Raw genomic sequence first — 9,557 nt, 5'->3', positions numbered from 1 at the left:
GGGCACAGTGGCTCACGCCTGTAATCCCAGCACTTTGGGAGGCCGAGGCGGGCGGATCACGAGGTCAGGAGATTGAGACCATCCTGGCTAACACAGTGAAACCCCGTCTCTACTAAAAAATACAAAAAAAAAAAAAAAGCCAGGCATGGTGGCGGGCGCCTGGGGCAGGAGAATGGTGTGAACCCAGGAGGCGGAGCTTGCAGTGAGCCAAGATTGCGCCACTGCGCTCCAGCCTGGGCGACAGCAAGACTCCATCTCAAAAAAAAAAAAAAAAGAAAAGAAATACCCGAGACTGGGTAATTTATAAAGGAAAGAGGTTTAATTGACTCACAGTTCTGCGTGACTGGGGAGGCCTCAGGAAACTTACAATCATGGAAGAAGGGGAATGGCAGAAAGGGAATGGCAGAAGGGGAAGCAGACACCTTCTCCACAAAGCAGCAGGAGGGAATGTGAGTGTGTGAAGGAGGAAATGTCAAACACTCATAAAACCATCAGATCTCATAATTCATTCACTATCATGAGAACAGCATGAGGGAAACTGCCCCCATGATCCAATCACCTCCCACCAGATCCCTCTCTCAACACATGGGGATTATTGGGATTACAGTTAAAGGTAAGATTTGGGTGGGGATAAAACCAAACCATATCTTTCCGCCCCTGGCCCCTCCCAAATCTCATGTCCTCACATTTCTTTTTTTTTTTTTTTTTTTTGTTATGAGACAGTCTCACTCTGTCATCCGGGCTGGAGTGCAGTGGCACAATCTCGGCTCACTGCAACCTCCACCTCCCAGGTTAAAGCAAGTCTCCTGCCTCAGTCTCCCGAGTAGCTGGGACTACAGGCACCCACCACCACACCTGGCTCATTTTTGTATTTTTAGTAGAGACAGGGTTTTACCATGTTGGCCAGACTGGTCTCAAACTCCTGACCTCAAGTGATCTGCCTGCCTCGGCTGGGATTACAGGCGTGAGTCACCACTCCTGTCCTCACATTTCAAAACACAATCATTTCTTCCCAGCAGTCCCCCAAAGTCCTAACTCATTTCAGCATTAACCCAAAAGTCCAAAGTTTCATCTGAGACAAGGCAAGTCCCTTCCACCTAGGAGCCTGTAAAATCAAAAGCAAGTTAGTTATTTCCAAGATACAATGGGAGCACAGGCATTGAATAAATACTTCCATTCCGAATGGGAGAAATTGGCCAAAACAAAGGGGCTACAGGCCCCATGCAAGTCTAAAATCCAGTGAGGCAGTCATTAAATCTTAAAGCCCCAAAATAATCTCCCTTGACTCCATCCATGTCTCACGTCCAGGGCACACCGATGCAAAGGGTGGGCTCCCATGGCCTTGGGTAGCTCTGCACCTGTGGCTTTGCAGGATACAGCCCCCTGCCCCGGCTGCTTTCACAGCTGGCATTGAGTGTCTGTGGCTTTTCCAGGTGTACTATGCAAGCTGTCAGTACATCTACCATTGTGGGGTCTGGAAGATGGTGGCCCTCTTCTCATAGCTCCACTAGGCAGTGCCCCAGTGGGGACTCTGTGTGGGGGCTCCAGCCGCTCGTTTAGCCTTCGCACTGCCCCAGCAGAGGTCCTCCATGAGGGCTTCACCCCTGCAGCAAACTTCTCCCTGGACATCCAGGCATTGCCATACATCCTCTGAAATGTAGGTGGAGGTTCCCAAACCATAATTCTAGACTTCCGTGCACCTGCAGGCCCAACACCATGTGGACGCCACCAAGGCTTGGGGCTTGCACCCTCTGAAGCAACAGCCTGAGATGTACCTTGGCCCCTTTTAGCCACGACTGGAGCTGGAGTAGCTGGGACACAGGGCACCCAGTTCTGAGGCTGCACAGAGCAGGGGTACCCTGGGACTGGCCCATGAAACCATTTTTCCCTCCTAGGCCTTCAGGCCTGTGATGGGAGGGGCTGCTGCCAAGATGTCTGAAATGCCCTGGAGACATTTTCCCCATTGTCTTGGCAATTAACATTTGGTTCCTCATTACTTATGCAAACTTCTGCAGCTGGCTTGAATTTCTCCCCAGAAAATGGTTTTTAATTTTCTATCACATCATCAGGCTGCAAGTTTTCCAAACATTTAGTCTCTGCTTCCCTTTTAAACATAAGTTCCAATTTCATATCAACTCTCTCAAGTTCAAAGTTCCACAGATCTCTAGGGCAGGAGCAACATGCCACCAGCCTCTTTGCTAAAGCATAGCAAGAGTGACCTTTGCTCCAGCTCCCATTGAGTTCCTCATCTCCATCTGAGACTACTTCAGCCTGGACTTCATTGTCCATATCATTATGAGAATTTTGGTCAAAAGCATTCAACAAGTCTCTAGGAAGTTCCAAACTTTCCCACATCTTTCTGTCTTCTCTCTGAGCCCTCCAAACTGTTCCAGCCTCTGCCTGTTATGCAGTTCCAAAGTTGCTTCCACATTTTCAGGTATCTTGATAACAGGGCCCCACTCTCCTCAGTACCAATTCCTCTTTTAGTCAATTCTCACACTGCTATAAAGAAGTACCTGAGACTGGGTAATTTATAAAGGAAAGAGGTTTAATTGACTCACAGTTCCACATGGCTGAGTAGGCCTCATGGAACTTACAGTCGTGACAGAAGGGGAAGCAGGCATCTTCTTCATAAGGCAACAGGAGAGAGTGTGAGCGTGTGAAGGAGGAAATGTCAAACACTTAAAAAACCATCAGATCTCATGCGAACCCACTCACTATTATGAGAACATCATGGGAGGACCACTTCCATGATCAAATCACCTCCCACCGGGTCCCTCCCTTAACATGGGGATTATGAGGATTACAATTCAAGATGAGATTTGGGTGGGGACACAGCCAAACCATATCAGATGGGAACACTGTTTCCCCAGTGATTGGCAGCATCTGACCATGGATAGAACTGTGTGTACTTCAATATGGTTGTGGACATCTTGTCATCCTTGCATAATCTCTTCAATGCTTTGCAGCTCTGCCCACATGCAGTACAAGATGTGCTTGATGAATGCTAGGGAGTGATTCTGGAGCAGCATTTCCTGCACAGTCTCAGTCTCTATAAATCTGTCAATGGCAGAGTTTTTAACCTGCATAGTGAGGACCTTCTTGGGTTGGGAGGAGTCATCAGAGGGAAAGTAAACCAGAAAGTTATCCAGTTTAACCTTCAACTTAAAATCTAGGGTTGAAGGGAAGCTCTGCTCACAAGGACTAACAGCTGAGCATTAGTGGAGATGCCACTATTGGCAAATAGACCCTGCCTTGTCATATTGGCCCAGGTAGCATTAGAAGGCAGGTCTTGAGGATTATCAAACTGGAGGAAGAAAGATATGCTTCAGCTGCTTATTTGGATCTGTTTATTTGAAGTAGAATTGCTGGCCCTGATATCAAGAACCTGCAAAGATAAAACCTGGAGCTCTTTGAATAGAGCTACTGGAGAATGAGTCTTGGCATCGTTTTGTCAGAACCTGAAAGAGTATGAGAGGAATATTCTCAGATAATTCTTTCAAGGATATCTCAAGTCAGTCTTTTTCCTAGCAGCCAGAATTCTCCCATTCCACACTGAGAAGGATAGAATGGTTTTGGTAGAGAAAAAAGAGGCCAATAGTAATGGAAGTGGGCTTATTCCCAAACAACTAAGTGAGCCCTATTCTCTTTCAGCTCAAGAGTATCGATTCATGTTAATTTCTAAGACTGATTTTTCCAGAACACAGCTCTTGGAGTAAACAAATTTGCTGAGGACAAACGACACCTCAAGAATGGCGCTGCACTGGGCCTTAAGGCCCTAGGAAGCCCCATTCACATTGCATTCTATGTGAACGGTGCCTTCTGGAGTTGTGTAACACAGAGACTCTTTTAAGATTCCTGGCACTTCTATTATCTAAGACAATGACAACTTTGTCAATACTCAGCTTTTGAGAGAGGGGCATATTGTTATAAGTAAGGGTATTGAGGAAACAGATATCAGAATGTGGCATCCGAGTTTAAGGGCAAAAGAAGCCTAGAATTAGACTATGCTCACTGCATCTCTCTCACTAAATGATTACATGGCTTTGTCATTCCATTCTATTTGTTTTCCTCTTGCCAATTCCTTTTTCTTTTCAGTCAATATAGCCAAATCCTCCATCTGATCTTTGAATTTTGGAGTTCTCCAGGGCACAGTCCTTGGTCCTCTTTTCTTCTCATCAGGGATGTCATTCAGTTTCACGGCCCCAAGTAAAGTAATATTCCTATGCTGAGAGAATCCAAATGTGTATTGCCAAACCTGAGCTCTCACTTCTCTCTTCCAGACCCATAAAATCCCCTAGCCTGTTCCTCCTATTTGAGGGTCTCAGTCCTCTCAAACTTGACATTTTCACATGTAATCTTATCATCTTATCCTTCTGACTATACAGTTTCCTCATTAACTCTGACACCTCTTTCCCACACCCTCCACAGCCATCACTAAATCTTCTCCTCAGAACTAAACCTACAAATGGTTCAGCTGGCTTCGTCTTCACTGCTAACAATAATACAATCCATGATCATTTCTCATGTGGATTAAGGTAAGAGCTTTGTTGTGACCTCCCAACATCTACTGCAGCCCCACTGTGATCCACTATCACATGAATGTAAAATTAAACTTTGACTTTTAAATTAAAATTTGAGTTAAAATTGTAGTTTTGATTATGTTACTCTCCTTCTCCAAACCCTACAATGGACTGTGTAGTTAAGGACAACTGTGAAAATATTTGTTTAATTGTGATAGATGCTGCAAAATACAAGAATAAGATGTCTGGGCATATATAGTGAGGGATCTCTAAGGGCCTGGATGACTAAGGAAGGCTACCCATTCCTTTTAGGACAGTGTGCAAGACCCTTACTCTAGCCCACAAAGCTTTGCTTGATATAGCCAGGTTCAATCTCTATTTCTCCAGGCTCATCTCATGTCACTATTTCTCTCAGTGCACAACTCTCAACCTCATTGACTCTTTCACATCCTCAAATACACCAACATCCTTCTTGACTCAGGCCTTTAAACATGCCCTTCCTTTTGCCTGGAACTTCCTCCCTTATCTTATTCACCTGTATAACTCCTATTCATCCTTCAGGTTGAAGTTTAAATGTCACTTCCACAGGAAAGCCTTCTCGGACCATCTAGGCTTGGTGATGTCTCTCTGCTATATGTTTCTAAGGCAGATTATAATTTTGTTTTATGGCAATCATCAATACTGATATAGATATTTATGAGTGAAACATCTGCCTCCCATCCAGACTAAAACCTCTATGAAAAAGGATCCATATGTGTCTGGTTCATTGCTATATCTCCAGAACACACAATAAATACTGGTTGAATGAACCAGAAAAGAAAGGTGAGTTAGGGCTCCCACCCATAGGATGGCCTCCAGAACAGATCAGAGCAACTCACAACAGGGATGGATCTGGAAGCAGGCCTTTTGGCAAAGTGTTGAAAAGAGGTTGATTCAAAGTGGTGGCCACCAATTAATCTAGTGAACAAAGCTGAGTCTTGGTACCTAAGCCTATAGGAGGAAATTATCTTCATCTAACAATTTCCCTAGGTAAGCTAAAAACAGAAAGTGCTCTGGATCCTTCATTCCCCTTCAGCTTACCCTTTCCTGTCCCATGTTTAAGGAGCTAAGTCTGAAGGCAAGCCAGACTCATTATGGGGCTGATTGGGAATTAATTGAATGACTGCTTTTCTGGCCAACAGTAAGTCTGATATGACTTAGCAAGGAGGACTCTCTTCTACCAGCATGATAGAATATAGGGCCTGAACTGCAACTTGGTCAGAGACATGGCTCAGCATTTGAGAAGTAACTTGCTTTCATTCAAAATTGCTCCCCTATAGAGGACCAATAAAAGGATGTGCTGGATGACAATGGTAGGGTAGGGTATGATGAAGGTCATGGGAGAAGGACCTTGGTATGTCAGAAAAGACACATACCACAGAACTATTGTGCTAAAGAGTGACTGTCATCAGAAATCTTTAAGCTACACCCACTCCTGGAAGTGGATGGCTCCTGCCACCTGCTGGATGAGCATATGGAATGCGAGTGGAAAGGAAAAGATCGTAATGAACTAGAACATAGAAAGAGCAGGCTGTGAAAGTTGGCGGCACAGCAGGTATGGAGATAATGAGAAGAAACCATCCAGCTCCAGATTGTTTTCAAGAATTTCTGATTGTAACTTGATCTGGTGGCCCACCTATGCTATGGAACTTGTTTCATGGCTGTATGGAAGGGCAAAGAATGATGTCAGAAGAAAGAAAAGCAATGCCATTTCTCTGCATCTTTGGCGAGCAATTTGGAGCTATTTTTGTGTGATGACTTTGCATTAAGTTTCCTAATTCTCAGTGTGGAAGGTAAGTATGATTGAATGAGAGCTGACCAGCAGTGCTATAAAATTCCACTGTTTATTTTCTACAGCTTGATAGCACCTTCCTTCACTCCCATGGAGAAGCAAGCTTAATTTTATCATCTCACATGCTAGTTAACAAATATGGTAGATGCCTTTTCTCAGTTTTTTTTCTTTCAGTTCTCAACAGCATGGAGCCCCATTCACCACCACTCCTGGAAGCTTTCTCCTTCCCTTCCCTTCTCTGATCTTCTGCCTTACTACTTTTTTTCTTGTCTCTTTGAGTGCACCATGGAATTCTTTCCAAGCTGTTCCTCTTTGCCACACCCCCACTGCAATGGACTGAATGTTTGTGTCCCCTCAAAATTCATGTATTGAAACTCTGATCCCAATGTGATGGTATTAGGAGGTGGGGCCTTTAGGAAGTGCTTAGGTCATGAGAGTGGAGCCCTCATGAACAAAATTAAGCCCTTATAAGAAGTCAGAGAGCTATCCACCACCTGGGAGTACAGCAAGAAGCCAGCAGTCTGCAACTCTGGGGGCGGGGGGGGGTGCTCATAGAACCCTGATCTCAGACTTCCAGCCTCCAGAACTGTAATAAATATATTTCTATTGTTTATAAGCCACCAGTCTATGGTACTTTGTTACAGCAGGCAGCCAAACTAAGACACACACCCTATCAAATATTTCTTGAATTCAGTACTTAAGCCTCTACTCATTTTAGTCTATTCTCTCTGCCTCAGGATTCTCTTTCCTCAAACATTACTTCTAAGCACATGACTACTACCAGATGTCTATTGTTGTCCTCACCACTGCCTTAAATTCCAGATATGCATTCCCTTCTCCGTGCTGAACATTTGCTCCAGTAAGTTTCTCTGTCAACTCATTATCAGTACAGCTAAATCAAAATTCATCGACTACCCAAAATGTAGCCTACATTCCTTCATATCTCAATGCATCCCACCACCATACCCCTAGATATTCTAGGCCCTCCTTGACCTTCCATTTGTTCCTTGGATGTCTCTTCCCTATAATTTTTCAGCTACTACTTCCAGGTCTCAAATTTAGATCGCAATCATCTCACGTTTAGATTAATCCAATAATATTCTAGGGGTGGTTTCCTTTCTCTGTTTCCTCTTGTCGTTCCTTTCTTTGCTGCCAGATTAACCTGATGCAGATGTCATTTGGGTCATATTTTTTGTCAGTTCTAAAAGAGCCCCACTACTTTATATCTTACTTGGTGGTCAAGGCTTTCCTGGCCCCAGTGAACCCCTTCAGCTATATTTCCCATTACCCTCTTTCTTCCAGAAACACTTACATCAAAATATGAACTGAAAGATATCAGGCTTCCCTTTATTTTGCAAATTGCACAAAGACTTTTATACCATAAATGTGACACCACTGACACTGCATAATCTTGCCTCAATCCATCCATTCATTTGTCTGTCCATCTCTCTGTCTATGGATGCATGAAACTATGATTCCATCCACATACCTATCCAAGAAATGTTTGGAGAGTCTCTATAGGCCATGAACTAAACCAAAGTGCACACCCTATTAAAAGCTCCAATATCATCCTGTGAGGCAGGGCAAGGGATCCCCTGAAGGGACCTTCCTCCTAATTTCAAAACTGGTCCTCTGTTGTCTCTTCTGAGCCCAGTCACTTACTTTAGAGATTCTGTGACATATTTTCACCATGACCTACCTCATCAAGAAAAGCTGTCATATACAACCATGTTTTTATGCATCTTTCTGGATGCTGGAGCATAGAGTTCTCCCCACTGCCAATACCAAACACTACAAAATCCCCAAATGATTTAAGTACTATATATCCACTTAAATGATGCTTCTCAACTCACATGCATCCTGAAACAGGAAGTACAACATCTAAACCCTTGTTTGAAGTTGTACAGTTTTTTTGTATGTCAAATCTTCATATCTTGGTTAAACCTCCCTCTCTGTGTAAAACCGTATCTCCATCCATTCCTTCATATGATTTGTCTGTAAGTATTTATTCAACACCCAATTACCTGCCTTCTGATTTGTCTGGACCATGTTAGAGACCCATGGGACTTCATTTTGCTAAAAACAAAACCAAGTATACTTAATTTGCGAGGTCATGTATGCCGTGGTAAAAATGAAGCTCTCCATTTCTCTCTCATAAAGATTGTGCTGGGTGCCCACTGGGGCATGAGGATCAAGAAGACCTGTAATAAAGCTGTTGCTCACAAGCAGAGCCTATGGGTCTGATACAAAGGAGCCTGAGGTTGCAGTATTACTGGGCACAAAACTGTCTTGGTCTGTGTTTCCCTTCTGAAAAGACTGATGGTCAATTTCCACTCTGTGGAAGTCTTGGGCATGTGGCTAATATTCTAAATATATGAAAATACATCCCATGCCTTGGACTGTCTCCATCTGTGATAGGCATAGGAGTCCCAACCAAGATACTTCTTTATGTGGGAGCCAAGTAAGACCATTAGAATCTCCCACTGGAGTCCTCCATGTAGGTTCTTGCAAGATGCTCTGACCCATAGGGTCACTAGCAAGATGTTTGGTTGCTGGGATAATTTCTAGTTCTTCATCCTTGTCCCAAGGCAGCTCTTCCTACATGGAAGAAAATGCCCATATGAGGTGTCTCTTCTTTCTTGAAATAGATTTTTCCAATCAAGTTATTTGGTTTCCATCTGAAAGTCTGTGTCAAAAGAGCTGGAAACACCAAGCTGGGGTGTTGTGAGAAGATTATCCTGTTGGCCATCTCTATGCTTAACAGTGTCCCAGAACGGCTGCAAGGTCCTTATGCAGAAAGCTCTCACTAGACTTGTGCTGTACCCTGGAGAGTGGTCTCATTTCCATCTATCCTTGGCATATGAGAACATACCATATTGGAAGCCTAAAGTATATTCATTCACCTATGTTGGACATGTCTGAAAACATGGCTACCATACGTCTCTGTCTGTCTCCTGAACACCTGTGCTGAATAATGGAACCAATCTCAGGGACTGAAGGGACAAAAATGTTGGGGAAACCAACCAGAGAAAGGGCCTGACAAGACCATTACTACATTGTGTATGTGTGTGTGAGTGTGCGTGTGTGTGTGAGTGCATGTGTGTGTGCGCGTGTGTGTGTGTGAGAGAGAGAGCATTAACGAGAGAGAGAGAGAGAGAGACAGTTCTGATCATTATGCAGGAATCTAGGGGCCATTTCTGAGA

The sequence above is a fragment of the Pongo pygmaeus genome, chromosome X (assembly GCF_028885625.2).
Source record: "Pongo pygmaeus isolate AG05252 chromosome X, NHGRI_mPonPyg2-v2.0_pri, whole genome shotgun sequence".
NCBI classification, from domain to species: Eukaryota; Metazoa; Chordata; class Mammalia; order Primates; family Hominidae; genus Pongo; species Pongo pygmaeus.
The sequence above is the reverse complement of the archived record's forward strand: the minus strand, read 5'-3'. Positions refer to the sequence as shown.